Source organism: Tachypleus tridentatus, chromosome 10 (genome assembly GCF_004210375.1).
Source record: "Tachypleus tridentatus isolate NWPU-2018 chromosome 10, ASM421037v1, whole genome shotgun sequence".
NCBI lineage: Eukaryota > Metazoa > Arthropoda > Merostomata > Xiphosura > Limulidae > Tachypleus > Tachypleus tridentatus.
Window position 1 is genome coordinate 193001276 of NC_134834.1, and position 21188 is coordinate 193022463.

Below are 21188 nucleotides of genomic sequence, written 5' to 3' on the forward strand. Positions count from 1 at the left end.
AGTTATTCTGGAGACACTATCCATACAGTAAGGACTATGTTAAGATGTTCACAGTTATTCTGGAGACACTATCCATACAGTAAGGACTATGTTAAGATGTTCACAGTTATTCTGGAGACACTATCCATACAGTAGGGACTATGTTAAGATGTTCACAGTTATTCTGGAGACACTATCCATACAGTAAGGACTATGTTAAGATGCTCACAGTTATTCTGGAGACACTATCCATACAGTAGGGACTATGTTAAGATGCTCACAGTTATTCTGGAGATGCTATCCATACAGTAGGGACTATGTTAAGGTGTTCACAGTTACTCTGGAGACACTATCCATACAGTAGGGACTATGTTAAGATGTTCACAGCTATTCTGGAGACACTATCCATACAGTAGGGACTATGTTAAAATGTTATTTATTTTATTATTATTTTAACCTTTTGGGGGTATTCAAGTGTGTAATGATCTATTCATGCAAAATTCTGATCTTAAAACTTAAGCCTCAGCTTGTGTAACAACCTATGCTGACATTGGATTTCAATCTTCTGTGGCATAACTCTATTGCATGGAAAGGGGAAATACTTATGCCTACAGTCATTGTTTTTAACAAGCAATATTGGTAATTTTTGGTTCAATGCTTTTAAATTTAACTTTTCAATTTAATTTATAAACGTAAAAGCAGTATAATGACAAATATTTCTGCAAAAATTAGATGACATTTCTCATGTTAGAAAACCATTCAATAATCTCAAAATAGGCCTAGGTTTGGTCCTGTACATTGATTAAAACTTACAAAATATTCCAAGCTGTTAGCACAAATCCTCAATTATTATTATCCCATTTTATCAGTAAAGACCAATCAGAGTATATCTTTATTTTAATGTGATTAAAAAAAAAAAAATCAAATTAGTTGACTTGCCCTGTAGTGCTGTTAAACCCTATTTTTTTATATTACCTTTGAACAAGTTTACTTTTCAATTTAATTCACAAATCTAAAATGAATATAATAAGCAAAACATTATAATTAGGTTTATAATGTATGCTAATAAAATGTCTGAGGAGAAATGGTCTTAAATGATCTCAATGTCACTTTTACAGGACAGGCCCATAATGTCTCTTTCCACACCACAAACAATTATTTTCTTATATCTTTTAATCTTTGAATTATTTATCCTGCCAACTGACTTTGTAATCACCTTAAATATGGCTTTGTTAATAGGCATGGATCTTTCCAGCCTGATAAATGATGCAAAATGAAGGAAAAGTAACAAGTTTGTACAAATACAAGGAATGTGGGAGGACCATCCCTAGGAAACTGAAAACCATGCTGACCCCTGAGGTCAAGTTTGGCTTGCCGCAGCACCACAAAGGTAACAAGACTATAGTCTTGTGGAATAATTTAATGCATGGCACCAAAATTTGTTGTTGCATGGTACCACACATTGTGATGGATTCGGGAACATGTATGGTTCTAATTATATATCCATACAATATGTACAGTTTATGCAGGACCAAATCCAGGTTGATTTTTAAATGTCAGGTAATTTTGGAAAAGAAACACCTATCATTCCCCTTAAAATCCTAAATTATTACTATTTTCTTTAATTAGTACGTACCAACCACAATATATTTTTATTATGACTGATGAAAAATATTCAAATTAACTAATCTGCTTTGTAGTCCTGCTAACAAAGAAACCTTTTTTTCCTATGAATTTTGAACAAGTTCATTTTTCAATATAATTCACAAATGTAAAAATAACGTAAATAAAACGTCGGGTGAAATTTCTCCTATGAGGGAACCATTCATCAATCACTAAATTGGCCTAGATTTGGTCCTATATATTGGTTAAAACTTGCAAAATATTCCAAGCTGTTAGTATAAATCAAATTCTAGATACTAAAAGAAACAGGTGAGCATTAAAAACTGTGCTTCTCACTCAATTACAATTTCTGTGCACCACACAATTTAAAAAGTGTGCACAACTCTTAAACATGAAACATTCACTCAAGTTACCAATAGCCTAAGCTTTTATGTTCAATAAAACTCATTCACCAGTTCTAATCACATGGAAGCCTTAACATCCCTTCAGGCAGAACTGTCATATTGAAAACTTTTCAAAGACTTTTTTCCCCTTTTTATACAAGCTCATGTCTCAGAACTAATCAAAAGATTAGTAATAAAAATTCGTGATCCTGAAGGGAAGGATACTACATCTCAAAATCTATCTTCTCTTGGCAGTGATAAGAAGGTATGATACAATGAAGTTGGCTAGAAAGGCTATACACTACAGGTTAGTAGGACTATGCACATAGGCCTATAGATAGACTATAGTCTATGTAATAAATTTGTAAGCCCATTTTTAGGTAGGGCAATTAGGCCTTGAAAGGGTTCTGGTTAAGTCTCTAACAGTAAGCCTACACATGTACATGTACAACCATTAATACACAAAGTTATTTTTGTAAAATACACGACAGAACATTTAAATGTAGTAAAACTAAATATAAAAAAATCTTGACTGACTTGTGTATATCTATAAGAAATATAATTTAATTATTCAAACACCCTTCACTTTTTAACTGAAAAAACTACTGATACGTAGTCACAAATGTAAGACTGAAAGTTAAACCAATTTACCTAAAACAAAAGACACCATAAATTACAAAAATTTTAAAATGGGTAAAGTTTTTGAAAAAACATCAACTATAATTACTCTAATAACATCTGGCCCTCAAGTTCTACAAAAGGGGGCATCAGAGCAATAGAAAGCCTTGTATCTAAACATCCAGTCATTCTTGATGTACCTGATAAGCCTTTTTCATGAGTGAACAAGATGGACACTTCGATAAGCAACAGCACCAAGCTGCAGGACACTCAAAAGCCAAGCACCACTAATTAGAAGAACAGATTTCTTAGTGTTAACTAAGAACATCAATCAAAAATATCCTGGATGCTCCATTATTCCATAGTATTGTCCATTATAGATAACTCCTATCTCTCGAAGCACTTCTCCACGGATGGTTGCTTTGATTGTCCAGTTGTACACTTCAGTGCTCTCTTTCTCCCGCTCTAGTTTATCTACGTCTACTATTTTGGAGCTTAATCGTTCTAAAATAACACCAATATCCTTCACTGACAAGTGGCGATTTTGTTCTAATGACAGCTGGTCCATCAGTAAAGGTAGCGTTCAGAGAGTTGTTCCTCCTCATAAGCAGTATTTTCTGTGTCTGACTCGGATTCATCCAGTTGGGGAAGTTTTGACTCTTGTGTAACGTTCAAGAAACGAACATGACCTTTCCCTGTTTTCCGTTGTACATCAACTCCACTAGGGCCAGCAGCAACTTCTTCTTCTGGCAGATCCTGAAAGGTTGGTTTAATAACGCTCTTATTGTTTGTAATTGGGAGCTTCTTATTTATGGCACAGAAGAGTAACAAGTTTCAAAGCCAATGATCAACAATAGGACTTACTTCATTTTCCTTTTCGGAGGTTTTTTTGGCAGCGTCACGAGAAGAAGGCCTGGGTCCCAAGCCTTCTAGACTGAGTTTGGCACGAGCTCCCCTCTGAGCTGAGAGGTCTTTGGTGCCGGCAGTGGTTTGGTCAGCAGTCTGGGCTTCTTGTGATGTCACTTCTACCCTCCACATGGGACCCTGCCTGCTGGGCGGCTGGTGGCCCGGTGGCCTGTGGATATCTCGCTGATCCCAGTTTAATACAACTGTAATGCGGCCCTTGTTATCCATGATTTTCCACGATGGTTGCTTATCCACCAACTCCAGACTATTTATAGCTTCACATACAATTCGAGGAATTGCTGTGATGGCTGAAAAATTTTAAAGATATTTGAGTTATTTTGAAACTAAACAGCATTAGATTTAACAGAACTTTTTTCAATCTCACAACACTGGAAATGATCAAAACTCATCTAAATACATAAAGTCCAGGTTGTGCAGGTAGAAGACTATTAGTTTTCATCAAAAGTTTTTGCTATTATAATGCTGTTTAAATGGTAATAATAGAATATAAAAGTTAAATACTTATTCTGTTATACCTCTGAAATTCTATTTACAAGTTTCAAGAAGTTATGGTAAAGTGTGGCAGTTGGATACCAACTGTTATCATGTTAGTAGCATATGAAATTATGAAAGTGTAATTATTAATAGGTCACATTATAAAATACTAAATACTGAATACACACTACATTTCAAATGCCTATATACTGTCGTATTCAGGTAAATTACCATCACGTTACATGGTGGCAGGGACCAAACTGTGATTCTGAGTGTTTTTTGTTTTGTTAGAAAGGCAGATGCTATCCACTTATCCAGAGTCTGCCCCACTGAGACTTGAATGAACTATTTACAGAAAAGATTCTATAATTTATGAACCACATTAGCAAACAACAATCCACTGATACAACTCGTGACAGAAACAAAAGATGATAAAACTCTCATTTATAAATATGACTACTACCAAGATCTCATACACTGCAGTAGCTTACAGAAAGTCCACAGATACTGGTATATACCACCACAAGAAGTTGAGTATTACAGATTATTTATCTCTAGAAATAACAATATTTGTAATCAGAAAGATGCTAAGGAGGAGGAAGGAACATATCACTATAACCTTCTTTGGTAATGGGTTCCTAAACATTTGATAAAGAAGAAAATAGAAATAAACAGCAGGAAGAAGCAAGATCTCACACACACGTGATATTAAAAGTCTTTCTGAAAACCTGTAGTAAATAGCGGTACAATCAGAACAATAATCAAAAGACACAACAATTGCAGTAAATACATACTAGTGTGTTTTCTTATAGCATAGCCACATCGGGCTATCTGCTGAACCCACTGAGGGGAATCGAACCCCTGATTTTGGCATTGTAAATTCATAGACTTACCGCTGTACTAGCAGGGGGTAAGTACATACAAAACCAATTAGAAGACCCAAGTGGATGCAACAACACCATCTACAATATTTGTTGTGGACATGAACATCAATAAATCAGAGAAACAAAAAAAAACAATGGAATTCAAATATCAGGATCTTAAAAAGACAAACAAGACTATAATAGCCCATCGTATCAAAGAAGACCATGCAATAAAATGAAATAATAGTAACATAACAAGATATTATCAACATATGAGAAAAGAATGATGAAAGAAGCCTTCTAGTTCCATCTAACAGATAACACATCAGTCAAACTAGCATAGATCAGAAAAATCTATATACTCCTCTTGAAAATATTAAAAAAATTGATTCAAGTTCAAAGTTCTTTTTACAAGATTCAAGCTGAAACCCAGCCACTACTGCATATTCAGTCCTTAATAAGGTTTCCCTGATGATGGCAGCATATTAACAGTATAAATGTAGCATTTAATCCAATGACTGCTGATTTGCCATAAAGGGTATAGTTTGACCATGGCAGCTGAAAGCAGGTGTGCTGTATACAATGTACAACTCACAAAAGTTCTGCATGCATTTAAAGCAGCCACAATCAAAGGGTTAAAGTAATAATTAGTAAATTAATAGTAGGCCTAGGTGACTGTAGCAGCTATAACAATGACAAGGACTTTATTTATAATACAACTTGGGTTTTAAAAATTAAAATTCTAGTATAGTATAAGTAAATCACATAAGATATGAAAACAATAATTTAAAAAACATTTCACATTAACAAAGGCATGCTGTTAAAAAATACAACAAAAGAATTTCTGACCAGGACTTATAAATAAGATGTTCAACTACCACGGTCATCCTGTTCAAAAGAGCTAAGTTGATTCTTTGTTTAGCATTCTGTGGTGCAAAGCAACTAGGCTATCTGCACCAAAAAAACTGAAAAAAAATCCTCCAAAAAACAGTTAAAGTATTATAAAGTGTAAAGGAAAATTAAGTTAAAACAAAACCAGTGGCCCAACATCAGATATAAACTTAAATAGAAAGTTCTTAAAAAATTAAAAACATTTGCACAGTGTCACCTTCGCCAATGACATTGTTCAACATCAGGGGTAAGCCCATGGTAAAAACACTTTTACAATGGTGCCATCACTCACAGTTGTAACGAATATAAAACAGTAAAATGTGGACTATTGTGATCAGAGCGTCATTGGTACATCGGCCCCAGATAAAAGAAAATGAGTCAAAAAACTGTAACCAACGAGTAACTTAGTTAGGACATCTTCCTCCTTCCGATCCTTACAGAAACACGATGACCAAAGTCCATTAGGAGGTTTTATCTGGAAAAGCTTGTTGAGTACAAATCCATAGTCCATGGATGGAAAAGATACGGCAATGATAGTACCAAAGCAGATAGGCTTAGTTGAAGTGTCAGCATACTCATTCACGTGAATATCAACATGGTGTGGTGTCCAGAAAAACTGGATACAAATATATGATACAGAGAAATAGGCCAGTTGGTTTGGAATATTGATGAGAATAGGGTGAGAACTAATGTGAAGTAATTTCAGGGCAAGTAGTGTGCTAAGCGAGTTGGTATAAATAGTATAGCTTGTGCACTGTATAGCTTCTACGTGATTCAGGCCAAGAGAAATGGCATACAATTTGGTAGTGAACATAGAAATTATAGAAGGGATCCTATGTGCAACCACCAAATCACAACATACCATGGCAGAGTCCACAGAGTCACTTGATTTTAAACAATCTGTATAAATGAGAATGGAAGGATGGTTTGAAAGATGTTCAGCAAATAGAAGACAATACTTCTAACTGGAAGTATCTGCCTTTTTTAGATGACTCAAAAAAATGTCTCACTTGGGGATAGTAATAAACCATAGTGAGATGGGCTGACTTGTGGAGACAGCAATGCCATCCAAGAACAGACCCAATTCAGCAAACTATGTCTGGATAAGAAATCCAAAAGAAACAATGGCAGACTGTCTATTCTGTAAATGAATGGTGTATTGAGGAAGGAAAACACAATTCCAGATGGGATGCTGTGGTAAGGAGAGATGTTTTGAAGCATACAGCAAAGAGAGTTGGAAACAGCAGAAGGGTAGAGGAGATTCATGAGATTCAGTGTACAAATTTGGATGGAAGAAGTGCAGAAAGCCCATGTGCAGAACTAAAGCCCCAAATGGTAAATGGGGTCCAACATTTTCAAGGCTGAAGTTCTGGCAGAGCCATAGACCAGCAATCTATAGTCCAGTTTTGATTAATGAAGACACAACAGATCTTCAGTAAAGAACATTAATCTGCTCCCCAAGAGGTGGAAGAGAGGACACTGAGGATTTTCAGTGCTCTTGTACACTTGGCACTTAGCTGCTTGATGTAAGAAATGAAAGTCAGCTTACTGTCAAATATAAGTCCCAAGAACTTTGCCTTAGGGACTAAAGGAAGCACAACTTCTCCGAGATGGAGCTCAGGATCAGAGTGAATACCCTGTTGGTAGAAAAAAGTGCATGCAAATAGTTTTAGAGAGAGAAAAGGTAAAACTGTTTGCTTTGGTCCACTTCAGGAAATGATTGAGGGCAGTCTGTAGTTGCCACTCGATAAACCTCATGCTTGACAACTTACACAAGATGTGGAAGTCGTCAACATACAGCCCATTTGCAACTGTAGGGGGGAGTTGTCCAGTAATGGCATTAATATTTATATGAAAACTGTGACACTCAAGACACAGTTTTGATGGATTCCAAGTTCCTGTGAGAAAGAATAGGAAAGTATTGAACCCACATGGACTTGGAATCATCAGTCCATTAAAAAGTTTTGATAAAAATAACAAACAGAAACAAGATGCAACTTGAGAAAGGCTTTTCTGATTGACATTTCTAGTTGAATTGGGTGGTCCACAGTGGAGTACTGTTGTCAAAACCCTCACTGTGAGGGGGGAGAGGAGGTTGTTTGATTTAAGAAACTAAACAAGACAATCATTAACCATCCTCTCTAAAATCTTGCAGAAACAGCTCATCAAAGCAACTGGACATTAGTTTGAAGGAATCTTGGGATCCTTCCCAGGCTTGGGAAAAGGGAGGACAATAGCCTGGTGCCAAGCATCAGGAGAAGCATTTTCCTGCCAGATATGGTTAAAAAGAACCCAAAGAGAAGCATCAATTGATGATGACTACTATTTAAGAGTTAAGTTCCACTGGTATAAAAGAGCAATTATATTCATAGAGATGATCAGCCCAAAAAGTAAGAGGCAATCGCTCTGCCCGAGTCTTGATGGCTAAGAAGGTGAGGGATGAAGCAGAAGTGATAGCTGCCTGAGAAAAGGTTTCACCAAGAGTATTTGGCAATATTCTGGGCATCAGCAACTTCCTGGCTTTGATGTCTGACCTGCTGAGCATATGCACAGGCTCAATGAAAAGCAATGCAGTTCAAAAGTGTGGAATACCTATGAAAGGTATCCCAGGCTCATTTTTAAGCCTTTTGAGCCATGTGGCAGGAAGGATTCCACCACAAGTGAGGATACTGTGGAAAACATGCTGAGAGTTTAGGAATAGACAGAGCAGCTGTCTGGACAATACAGTCAGTCACTCCTACCAAGCAATCATTTGTTGATTGCCAACAGATGACGACAGCAGGATCAAGTTCCAAATGAGTAGTGAAAGAGAAAGAAGACCAGTTAGCTTCGTCCAATTTTTATCAAGGCACTCGAGTTTGGTGGCACTGACCATGGCCAGTCTCTCTCAAAAATGATATGAAAATGATCACTGCCCCATGAATTGCTATCAACACTCCAAAAAACATTTGAGAAAAGTTAAGGGGAATAGACTGAGAGATAAATAGCAGTCGAAGGTTGACTAGGTGCATAAAATTAAGTATAAGAACCAGTACTAAAGAATGGTCGTGATCTAAGAGCACATCCTCTATTGAATGACCCTTCTTATAAATATTAGCACCATCTCAGAGAAAATCATATCCATTAAAACTCCCCAGGATTAAAATGGAGGCTGTAACTATTCAATGAGGGCATCAAGGTGTGACTGATCACGGGTCTCTTCAGGAGATACATGATATGACCTAATGAAACACGGATGGCTACAGCCTCCAAGGATGTATCAAGAGGTAAAAGTAGGGTGGGCACATGCTAATCGACCAGCAGTGCCAACCCTCCATGCACTCATTTATCACACAACCTGTTATTTCTGTACAAATAAAACTGTTGAAAAGTGATTGCATCAGCAGGTTTCAGAAACATTTCCTGTAAGGAGACACACATCTATATTTGAATGAAAACCCTGACAGTTCCACTATATAAAAGTGGCTAATTTTATTTGTGTGGAGGAGAATGGGATAGAGAGCCTTTTATTTCCAACCACAATTTTTTTTCTTTATTGGACAGAGGTCCACTGACCTCCAAGGTTCCTGCCCTGGGTCGAGTAAGCAGGTTTCTGTCTGTGGAGGAAAATTCTAGTGATTGAGGGTGTGAACGTTTATTTGTTTTGCACCTTGGAGCTGGAGAAAGTGGACCCGAGGAAATTCCCAAATCTGAAGCCAAAGAAAGTGGACCCAGGCAGCCGTCAGAAAGAGTGGCAGGGACAGAGATAGGATTAGACACACTTGTCATCTCTTTTAACCATGGAGAGCAAAAGACTCTGATGGAGGCATGGACAGATCTATCTGTACTCTTACTGCAGCAGTGGAACAGAGTACATCAGCATATGTCCAAGAGGGCAATAAGTTCCGAGCTTCTTGGTAGAAGATATTGTTCACAGTCTTTAAACTTTGTACCACTTTCTCCTCCACCCACTTAGGGCAAGAATTAGAATAAGAGGGGTGTATACCATCATGGTTAACAGTGTGGTTCTAGTTTGCAGTTTTAGGCATCGTGGTCTTTGCCACCAAAATAAGCATATGTTAAAGAACTGAGACATTATGTCTTTGAGTGATTGAACTGCTGACACTGGAAACATTACTTGATAGGGATCCATTCAGCTTTTGAAACACATTTTTCTAAAGTACGTATGAATCATTTGTGTCAGTTACAGGGTTCCCAATACCTATGTGTCACAAAAACAAAAGTTCAACAACAAAAAAACATTTATAATTTTGCTAATTGCTGCTCAAATCTTGCATGAATTTTACTTAGAAAGTGGTTTGTTCCACCCAATTTTTATGGCCAGTTCTTCGCAATGGGTGTTGTAACAGGAGAAAACATTAATTACCCAATACGATGCAGCACGTGGAACACACTAGTAGTCAATAGTATAAATATAAGTTAGTAGAATGTAGTTTAAACACATTTTAAATACTCAGTTTCTTATTAAACATCTTGTTGATACACATTAATGAAAACAGGTTTGCAAGTTATTAAAGTCACATCTAGTTAAAAATATTATTAAAACAATAAGATTAGTGTAAGTATTATTATAAGAGAGAATGGCTGATGACTGAATAAATTGTATAATAAATTCCCAGAATAGGTATTTGGTAGTATAAACCACAACATTTGGGTTGAGAAAATATTTTACGTAGGTCGAAATGTTGTTCGCTCTTCTACGTAAAATATTTTCTTAACCCAAATGAGCCGTTTTTGCATATATATTTCTCTACAAGTGGGTTTTCTCGACATCACTGAAACCACAACATTCTATTACCTACATCTGATAATGATAAACATTGAAAGAACTCTGAGATTCAGGATTTTACCAACTAGTAAACAAATAAAAGCATGTACTTCATTCAAGACGTGGTTTGAAGGTCAGTACCATTACACAGATAACAGACAACATTTTATAAAATCAGAATCAAGAAGGAGATTATAATTCTGTATAATTGTGCACATCAATTTCTGTAAACTCTGGATGAGAAACATTTCCATAACTAATTTACACTGGGTTCTTTTATTTTTTTAGTATGTGGGGTTTACTTGTATAATATAAAACAACTTTCCTCTCTTTTAGAATGAAAAAAACAAACTTAAATACCTGCTCGCAGTGTTTCCATGCTAGGAGGAAACCACCGTTCACCAGGACAGAGCAGGATAAAGATTGTATCCTTTTCCACTGTTTTGAAGTAATTCTCATCTTCAACCTCTGTTCCATCACTTTCTAGCACCACTTTGAGCTCGGAAGGGTTGTTGTAATCTAGTTTTTCTGCACCTAAAGATTAAGTAAACAATGAGGTATATTGTTATGTTCTGATTTATCAATAGAATAAAAATTTTAGGTTACAAGTAGCTAAATTGTACTAAACAGAACATAAATTACCAATTTAAACAGTAAAAAATAAACTAGTAAAAGGTATTTCGTTCTAGTGCGACTTTCAACATCTGTTTTCAATGGTACTTCAAGACCATTAATCACCATAAATTATTGTTTTGGAATGTTTATTCCTATTGTTTATGTACAACTTTATAATGTCAGATAGCCAATTAATAGTAAATAAAATATAATTTTCATAAAAGAAAATCCACAATGAAATTAAAGGTAAAATAGTATTCTGAACCTAATGATGCTTTGATTAATACTGGCACACCAACAATCACAAAACATTGCTACCAAGAATTCTATTAATCAAATACAGCTGTAAGACAAGTTCCAATTTTCATTAATCTCTTCCATATTGAGTTTTGTTTTTCAAAATGATGTAAAAAAGTTCTTTTATAGCTCACTTTTTTGATAGCTTATTATAACACATTAAAAGAAAATATAAATTCTGGCAAATACTTTTTGAGACTTAGAGGCTACCGAAATTATCTTCACCAAATCACACAGGGGCTTAAATAAGCACAGAATGTAAACATTGTGAATAAATATTTTAGCACATATATGTAAGCATACAACATAATTCTCAATAACTTATAGTCCCAGCAATACCAACAAAGCAATGTAAAATATGACATAATCAACTTTATGTTCACTTAAAGCCTGCTCGTACAACAATAAAGTTACTTAAATATTGTGATGTACAAGTATTAATAAGGTTGTAAGTTTCATCATAATTACAGATAGAATGTTTTAAGATAATCTATTACTGCATTTTTCCACACAAAATTACTACCCAAGGTCCATCAATACTGGTTATCTGATTATATTGCTGAGCATGTCTGCAATTTTGGGCACGACCATCCAAACTAATAAAATCAACAGTATTTTCCTCTTTTAAGAATGCTGTGCAAACACAATTTGTAATCTTGTTTAATGTTTTGTCCTTTAAGTGCATATTTGGTTTAGTTTGTTTTGTTTGTTTATGCTCTGCCCACCAATGGAATTGAAACCCAGTTTCTAATGGCACGAGTCCTCAAGACATACCGCTGTGCCACTGGGGGGTCTCGGTTTAGTTATAACAAACCAAGTAATACAGTTTTGATATTCCTCTTTCTTTATGGAGTATCAAGAACCTGTCCAAGTAGGAAAAACTGTAATACTTAACACATAAAAACACAATGCGTTATTGAGTACATTTAAGCTGGTTAAGAGAAAATGCCTAGTCGCTTTGCACCATAAAACACCAAACAAGAGAAACTGCTTATATAAACTAATAGGCCATTACAAATAAGAAACTGAAATAACCTATTAAAGATTATAAAATAATGTTTTGTCACAAAATTAGTATCTTCATTAATATAATAATGTAAGTTAAGAAAGCCTTTATGTAAATATTACACATGCAACTCATGTGATCTTCAAAATAATACTGTTAAAACTTCTTAATAACTATAACATTAATTCCCACCAGGTAAATTACCTCTATCACCTTTTGGTTATGACTTCACAGTCAGAATCAAAGAGGAATAGAAATGTATACAAGCTTAGATGATTTATCGTATTCAAGCCCTACTGACATCTAGCAGAAAAGTTTAAACCTATCTGTGAAATAGAGTACAGTAATGTTATGCAGAGGAAAAATCAAATGGAATAGCAAAGGAAAGATAAATATAAATAAACAATTTCTTTATTTACAGTAATTCTGTATTGCGTCTATTTATGAAACTCACCAGCCTCTTTGTTCCATGGCAGTTCTACTTGCTGTGGGAGTTAAGAGGTCTCTATTGTTTCTATATATGCATGGAAAAAGGAGATGAATTTTGATGTACCACCAAATTCAGTCAAAAATGTTAAAAACTGTGATATACGAGAACCCAATGTTGCACATGTCACTAACTATTCACTCCAAACAACATTTATAGGCAAGAAAAGCTCCTACTGATTTGTACAAATATCTGGGCCAGTCAATGATCTTTCATCATTTGGTTTAAAAAATGTCATTATTTAATCACTAAATCTGTGTGAAAATAGTGAGAAAAGTTTACTTAACTATATCTGAAGGAAGATAGACATTTTTCAAATTTGTTATGGAATGATGAAATTCAGGTAATTTCAATCATTAAACTACCATGTACGTTAATTTGTGAAATATCTGTTTTTAAAACTTTCCAAGAACTTATTCACTAATAAAACATTCATATTGTACAAGCAAAAGTAACACAAGATAAAAAACAAACAAATGTCTATTCAATTTACCAATGTTTAGGCTTACACCTTCTTCTAAAAGCATCACTAGTGACACTTGTTGGTACTAATTTGGAAATAAAGTTGTTTATTACAGATTAAGCCATTTTACTTATAGAATGACTTATTTACTCCGGTATTCATTATATTACACAAAAAACAATGCTACAGAGCACATAACTACAAGCATATACTCAAAAGAAGGTCATTTTCCTCACATCCATCTGCCTTTTTCATAAAAGCAGACAGATGTGAGGAGGCTGGATGACCATCTGAACTTAGATATCTAGATTTCCTTTCAAAGTTTAAAAATACATTGATGTACTCCTGGATACAAATTAGCTTGAAATTGTAGAGGGATTCAGAAGTCAAGAAAACATACAACACAGAAGCTACAATAATGTGCAAATCATGAGGAATAACCCAGATAAGCAGAAATCTGCACAGAAAGAATGATAGGAGTAGAAGCAGAAAGGTATTTTTGGCTTCACTCTTCAGTGGATAAGCCACACAGGACAACAAAAAATTAGTTCAACTCCTGCAAATCTATCACCAAGCAGTTTGAAAGTGAAAAGCAAAGTGATAGTAGAAATCCAGAGCATCTATAGCATAGAACAGAAACTTTTATACAAAAAGCTTGTTAAAGGGAATATTCAGTGAAGGAAGAAAATAATTTGCTATACAGAAGGAATAGACCACCAAGTCATGAAATATTTAAACAAGAGCACTAATAAGATTTGAACAGCATACACAGGAGAAAAGCACAATATTACAAGTATGGAAAACTCTCAAGTGAAATATATGTCAGAATAAGCAGGTGTAGAGAATAATCATTCCTGTCCTGAGTTTTGAGGAAAATGCAAGTCCAATATAATTGGCACAGCCACTGAGAATGGGGTGTTTCTCAGTGTATGGATGGCCTATACCACATTTCCATGTTAAAATCCCAGCCGTACTTATGATTGAGAGGTGAATACATTCAGTATCATACCAGTGCAATTACACTGTCAAAAAGGTAATTCTCCATAGCAAACTTCCCAATGACTTGAAACTGAAGAAACAAGGGTTCTTCTTTTACTCTATGGGAGGGAGGAATATGCAGATGAAAGTACTCAAGAGAGGTGTTTAAATAAAAAAGAAATAGGAGAGAAAATACAGTTATAGAGAAATAACAAGGTTATTGTGGAAACTATGATAAAAGGAATAAAAACCACTCGCTTTCTTAGATTCTCGATGATTTAGAAAACAAAAGTCGGAGGCATATGAAATCGACGCAAGTCATGCGACCTAAATATATCAGGTTATCCGTATCTCTGTCTGTATGATGTAGTTCAAGGAATGTTGATGGTTAAAGGCAAAAGTAGTGAGATGACAAACTTGATGGGATGCAACATGAGAAAGGCTAAAAGTATCATCACTCATAACAAAAAACACAATTCAGATGAGTTGATTGACTCAATCTGTCAAGGTGAAAGAAGTTAAATAAGAATTCCACAACAAGATAAAATAATGTTGGCTGCCTCAAAAGAGGATAGTATGAACAAGATATAAATGAAGTGCCTAATAGGAACATCCAATTATACTTGTGGGCAGTCCAAACTTTGAGTACAAAGAAACAGCCTGGGAATAAAAACATGTTCCTCTGCTACAGAGTGTAGTACACTGCAAAAATGTCAGAGGTTATAATTCTTCCATACTAAAAATGTATTTACAATAGGTACTCATCTCTCCTCACAAAATTAGCTATTCTATCAGGTCATCCCACAATGTCAGAAAATTTAATACAGAAAGTGGATCATCATTTCTGTCTTTGTAGAAGGCTTTAATGAATAAAATATGTAGTAGGACGTGTATAAAAATGTTCAGACAAATAAAAGAAACTAACTCAACTCCACCTTTTCAGATCATCAATCAAGTAAAACTTTATGAGGCAGCAAAAAAAAAAGAAGACAAAACCATAACAATCCTATGTACCAATTCTGTGACCCACACCACAGACAGAGGAAATTGAGGGAGGAAGATAAACAATCTGAAACAAGTGTGAGGACTTCTGTTCATTGGTTCTATTCTAAATCTAAAACCAAGCTGCAGGGTACTAACATCAGTACGAGGCTTCCCAATCATGGTGTAAATTCCATTTTTTTATGTATCATAACTTTGTGATTGCATATCATCATCTATACCCATAGAAAACCACTGCCCTATTCTGTACTGAATCATTTATGCCATCTTTGTACAGAACCCATTCAGAAGGGTGCCCTCATTGTCGACCAACCCAGCAACTTGATACGGAAAATTGGTAAGGACTTCCATAAACCTGAAAGAAAGAAAAGTGAACAAAGCTTGGAGGAATGTTGTCACCCAAGACAGTGGAATTGGTGACAGTAAAACCCTATTTTGAAAAGCAGAGCACACCAAGCTATTCACAACAGACATTGCAGGGATGGACAACTATCCCCTTCTGCTTTATTCATGCAGTACTGGACGTGCATTTTTATGAAGCAAAATATTGCAAGGTGATTCGCCTAAAAGTGATCTTGTGATACATACCATTTCAATGGTGAGCACTGTGAAGTCATGAAATATAAAGTGTGAGTCAACATGGCTGTAAAGTGCAGATTTAAAGTTAAAGAATACCTGGTTAACCACCATAAGCCACAGTGCAGGATCCATATAATGATGAATGAAGAGAATGCCCCTGAAAGAAAAAAGTATGAATAGAAACTTACTTGTCACAGTCACACCAAAGTGGAAAATGACTGTGTTGGGTATGGTCCACATATCTGATGGTAGAATTTCCTTCAATGGGCAATGAAGATGAGAAGTGAAAGAAAAAGTGTGGTTTCTAATCTGAGCAGAACACACCTGGAACAAATTCCAGAAGAAGAAAAATATGAGAAATAAATAACTGGATCAAAAGTCAAAAGTACGACCCAATTACTAAGGATTAAAGGTGTAAGATCACAAAGGGAGGAAAACTGCCTTGGGGTAAAGAGTCAGACATGGGTACCATAGGCTATATGGATAATATAATAACTACGAGCCTTGGTCAGACACAGATACAAATTTGGATTTGGTGAAGAGTAAAAATAAGAAATGGAAGGAAAGGAAATGAAAAAGAGGTGGAGCTATCGTCCCAAGTCACTGGGATCTTTGGAAGGAATGATCCAGATAAAAGGGAAGGTAGGTTGGGTGATAAAGAGTACATCAATAGGGAAACAAAGTTGAGTTTTACATGCTAAGAGGATAAGGAAATATGGAACATGAGGAAAATGGTTCAACAAGAGGCAGAGTGAGGGAATGGAGTATTACAATAACATTCCAATTTGGAAGGATGGATTGCCTAGGAGGGTGACACACCCAGAAGGAATGCATGAGCATGGTAAGAACAGGTGAACTAAAAGATTTATGGGATTGGAAAGAAACTAAAGGTATGGGATAAAGTGCCCATTAATCCACAATCAAGGAAACCAAGGAGCCCCAGACAAAGAGCCAAGTGAGAAATTCCACAATCTGAGCCACAGAAGGCTGAGTCTGACTGATACAACTGTAGAAAAGGATACCCTCTAATGGATGAAATATTACATAGGGCTGAGGAAAGACTTCACCAGACTGATTAACCAGCCCACTTGAGCAGCCATGGAATGAAGCTGCAGAGTATGGCTGGCTGACTCTGGTTCAGAAAGAGACAGTCATCCATGTGATAATGGAAACCTAATCCCAGAACATAAAGATGTCAAGCAAATGCTCAGACTACCCAACAGAAGACAAAGACCTGAATTACTTCAGGAGGGTACTGAATGGTAGGGCTCAAAATTGATAAACTACCCTAAGGCTGTCAAATCAAAGATAATGAGGAGACCAAGGTGATATAGGTACCTGAGATAAGCACTGGCATTATCCATTTGGCCATACACAAACCTGGCATTATCCATTTGGCCATACACAAACCTGGAGAAAACTGGGGCAGGTAAACAATGCAGATAAAATGAGAGAAATCTATGATCGACCTCCAATTCCCAGTTTTCTTGGGAACAAACAAAAGTCAGGAACAAAAACCAGTTGAAGGATAGAGAACAAGTTTGATGATCTGCTGAGGTAGCAATTAACAAACCACTTCTGACAGATGCTGACTGGTCATGGGATCCTGAGGAGGAGGAGGTATGGGAAATGGGAAAACAGAATCACAAATCCTGATAAAATTTGAACCTTGAAGAAGGAACACCAGTGACGAAAAAATTGGCAAGATGAGCTCTCAACAGACCAAAACCCATGAGGTGGTCAACTGTACTGTTGACAATGTGAGGAGCATCATTAAGAAAAACAATGAGAATAGGTACCCTGAGAAGAGACAGGTAATGGTTGTGAAGCAAAAGGACAGGAAATGGTAATAGGTGTCATATTGTTCTTTGAATGACATAAACATTCAACAATTGTGGTAAGGGTACAGTGTTTCCAGGATCACATCAAAAACGTATCACCCCATAAATGGGACCCATACATAAATCCAAAACATAAGTCAATGGTATGGATCCAAGCCTAAATCCCATCACAACTCTGAAGGTCCCACAACAGAGATATCATGTATGCAAAGCCATAGTTGAAGATGACAAATGAGCTAGTGTGGACAAAAGAAGGGAAAGGTTATCCCAAGAAAATCCTTCAGAATTCTTACAGAAAGCCTCAAAGAGGAGTTTAGAGAAAAAAAATACCATAAAAAGAACTGTAAGGATAAGGCACAGGTGAGAAATATTGGGCATGGGTCAAACTGACATGAAATTTTGAATCTGTGCCCAAACTGAAAATATGGAACCTAACATCTGTTGGTTCAAAAAGAGACAGTGAGCATGACTGTATGAAAATCCTAACTCATTTGAAACCCACAGAGGGCAAAGCATACTAATTCCATCACTTAATTGTGAAGCTGGTTGATCAGCGTAAGCCCAAATATCAGGGGAGAGAGGGAAATCCAAAAAGAGTAGAAAGAGTGATCAGAGTAAGAAAGGGGAGAAAGGAAGAAAATGTCACTTACCTGAGAAACATAATATAAAGAGCAGACATTAAGTCTGACTTATTTCTCAAATGAGAGATGGGAAGGTACAGCAAAATTAGGAGGCAGAAATACAAGACTGAAGTCTTCATGAATCTGAACAGTCTTTGTGTTTGGAAGGAAATGGGGTGAAGTCCTGGGGCAAAGGCTAGTGGATAAATGCAGATAAATCTCCCATTGGATCACCTGCACCTGGGGCCTAAGAAAGAACACTAGCTGCTGGTGTGATCCCTGAAGTGGTAATATAAATTTTGGAATTCATTGTCAAGCAGACAAATTCGAGTGGTGAAAAAGAAAATTGTGACAGGAAGCAACTGGTAAAATTGTAAAGTGAAGAAGCTGTTTGAATGAAAACTAAATAAATTAGAGCAAATCCCTTTGTGAGGAAACTGAAGTTGAAATTGAATTGTTAAACAAACATGAAGTTTGTCAAAATACATGAACTGCCAAATAAGAAGTGATAGTTTGGTAGAGAATTATAGAGGGAGCCACATGTGCATGCCTCTTTGTGGTGAAGTGACACATGATGCACAAGAGAAATGTTGGAATCTTTCAATTCCAGTAAAGGGGGAGCTGAAGGGTTGTTGTGTATGCTTATAGAGGGCAGCACTGAACAAGAATAGCTAATTTTGTGAGGCGAGGTGAGTACTGTGTTGGAAGACATGTTCCGCAAGCAAGAGAAGTAAATGTGTTATCAGAAAGAGATGATGCAAAGAGGCTCAAAAGGGAGGAGACATACATGGTAGCTATGCCCTCTCTGGTCAGTACTTTGTATATGATGCATAAAGAACTGAACGATCACTTTTGTGGGGGCTGGGCATTTTCACTTTGATTAGTCTGCCATACAACAGTGCTGCTGGCCACTCTTATAATGTATTCTGCTTCTCTTAGTAAAGCATCAATGATACTATTTCTTAAAGCAGATTTTACCTCTTACAATCTTGGACGATTATCTTCCTACCAAATAATACCATAACTTACATTTAGAACACTAATGAGGTAGAATATGTTGAAAGAAGTTGATAGACTGTTTTCACAAACAAAATAATTGTTTCAAGCTACTTTCAACTTTGCAGAGATGATGTCAAGAACATGACTGAAACCTCATAAACTGATCTCAAGGGCAGTCTCAAAATCAAGACCTAATCTCAAGAATAATGTCTCTGCTCTAACCTAGTGATCAAAGTCTGCTGAAAAAGGATACATATGGGTGACATATAATACCAACAAGAAAGGATATAGATATTTCTACTTGAGACTAGGTCCCAGAAAAGATGCAGGTAACTAAAACCAATCCTGCTAACCATTTTGTTTTGTTTTTTAAGTAGGTTTTCTACACAAAGCCAGTCTAAGGAAAATTGTAGCTTGCACAAATTTCATATTTGGTGCCCCTGTTCCTGTAAAATTGACACGAACTACTAACTACAATGTCAATTTTGGTAGTACCCTTGTGGTGAGCACCCTGTAGGAGCACGTCATAAACTTAAAGGGCTGGCTCTGCTTGTATGTCCATGGTACATAGGCATTGATCACTATCTAACAATGAAAAGTACGATTAATAATCTAATGTGAGCACTGTGTGAACAGCAAAAAAATACTCATGTCAATGAAATTACATCAAAAACTGAAACATGTCCAATATTATATTTAATTACAAAAAGAAATTAAATTACTGGAATAAAAGCTTACATAATAGTTTGTATCAGAAGTTGTAACTGAAATGTTTAGAATTACATAACTTTTGTTCATGAAATAAAAGGGAAGAAATTCAAATTACGAATGATAAAAAATTAAAACAATAAGCAAAAATTCCATAATTTGTAATAAAAACACATGCAATGTCAAGGAAAGAATGACTCATTGTTAACCCTATGTATATGGCTGGGTCAGAGTGTATGTCATGACCTTTTACAGTTATGTTCAAGGTTTAATCAAAGAACTTTATAATCAATGTACATAAATAATCATGACATCAAGATATAGTTTGTGAATCAAGTTTTTATATCATATAAGTTTAATTTCTAAATTTCATAAAGAATCATCAAAACAATTCTCAATCTTCACTTCTCTATGTCTACACTTTGAATTATTATATTTATATTTTAATTTTTAATAATATGACCTTCTGAGAGTTTAGCCAATTAGAAAAATAAACTTTACTTAATCACAAGCAACAAATATAAAGTTTAAGTCTCCTACTTTCTCAGTTTCCAGAGATATCAGTAAATTTGTCAAAACTACAAGAAAAGCCCCCACCCCCATCTCCCTTGTCTTTCGTTATATAGACAATAGACATCTGTTTTGTCATTCAAGACAATAACATACATCATCTGTACATGGCTGATAGACATCTTTAGAACCAATGAAAAGAACAGATTCTCCTCTACATAAAGCTTATTACACTTGTTTCATTTTGGCAGGTATACATAGACATTTGGCCTTATCCTTATATTTTGTGTCCGTGATTGTTTTTGTCCAACTCCAAGGAGCTAAAGGAACTTAACAATTGATAGCTTAATTTTAAAGCAAGGTAAATTATAGTAGTTCTGACGCAAATTCTCATAACTGAGATGTTTGTTTTCTAAAATGCATATTTTAAAGCTATAGCAAGTATTTTTTTGAGAACCACCCAGGTGAGAATAAAAAAGGGTTAAATTAGGAACCAACTTCTGACAGCAAAAAGCCTGGAACCCAAATTACTAAATTTCTCATTTGTATAGATATTC

General features: G+C 35.7%; 1 pseudogene across 1 annotated transcript in view; it reads right to left on the reverse strand.

Annotated features, from left to right (window-relative positions):
- Positions 1-241: 241 nt before the first annotated feature.
- The window catches only part of LOC143227872 (uncharacterized), a 42144-nt pseudogene continuing 21197 nt past the window's right edge, over positions 242-21188 (reverse strand). Inside the window, exons 3-4 of the transcript XR_013015118.1 lie at positions 10887-11060; positions 242-3817 (exon numbers count right to left, since the gene is read on the reverse strand). The product of XR_013015118.1 is annotated as an uncharacterized LOC143227872 (transcript). The remainder of the gene's footprint in view (positions 3818-10886; positions 11061-21188) is intronic.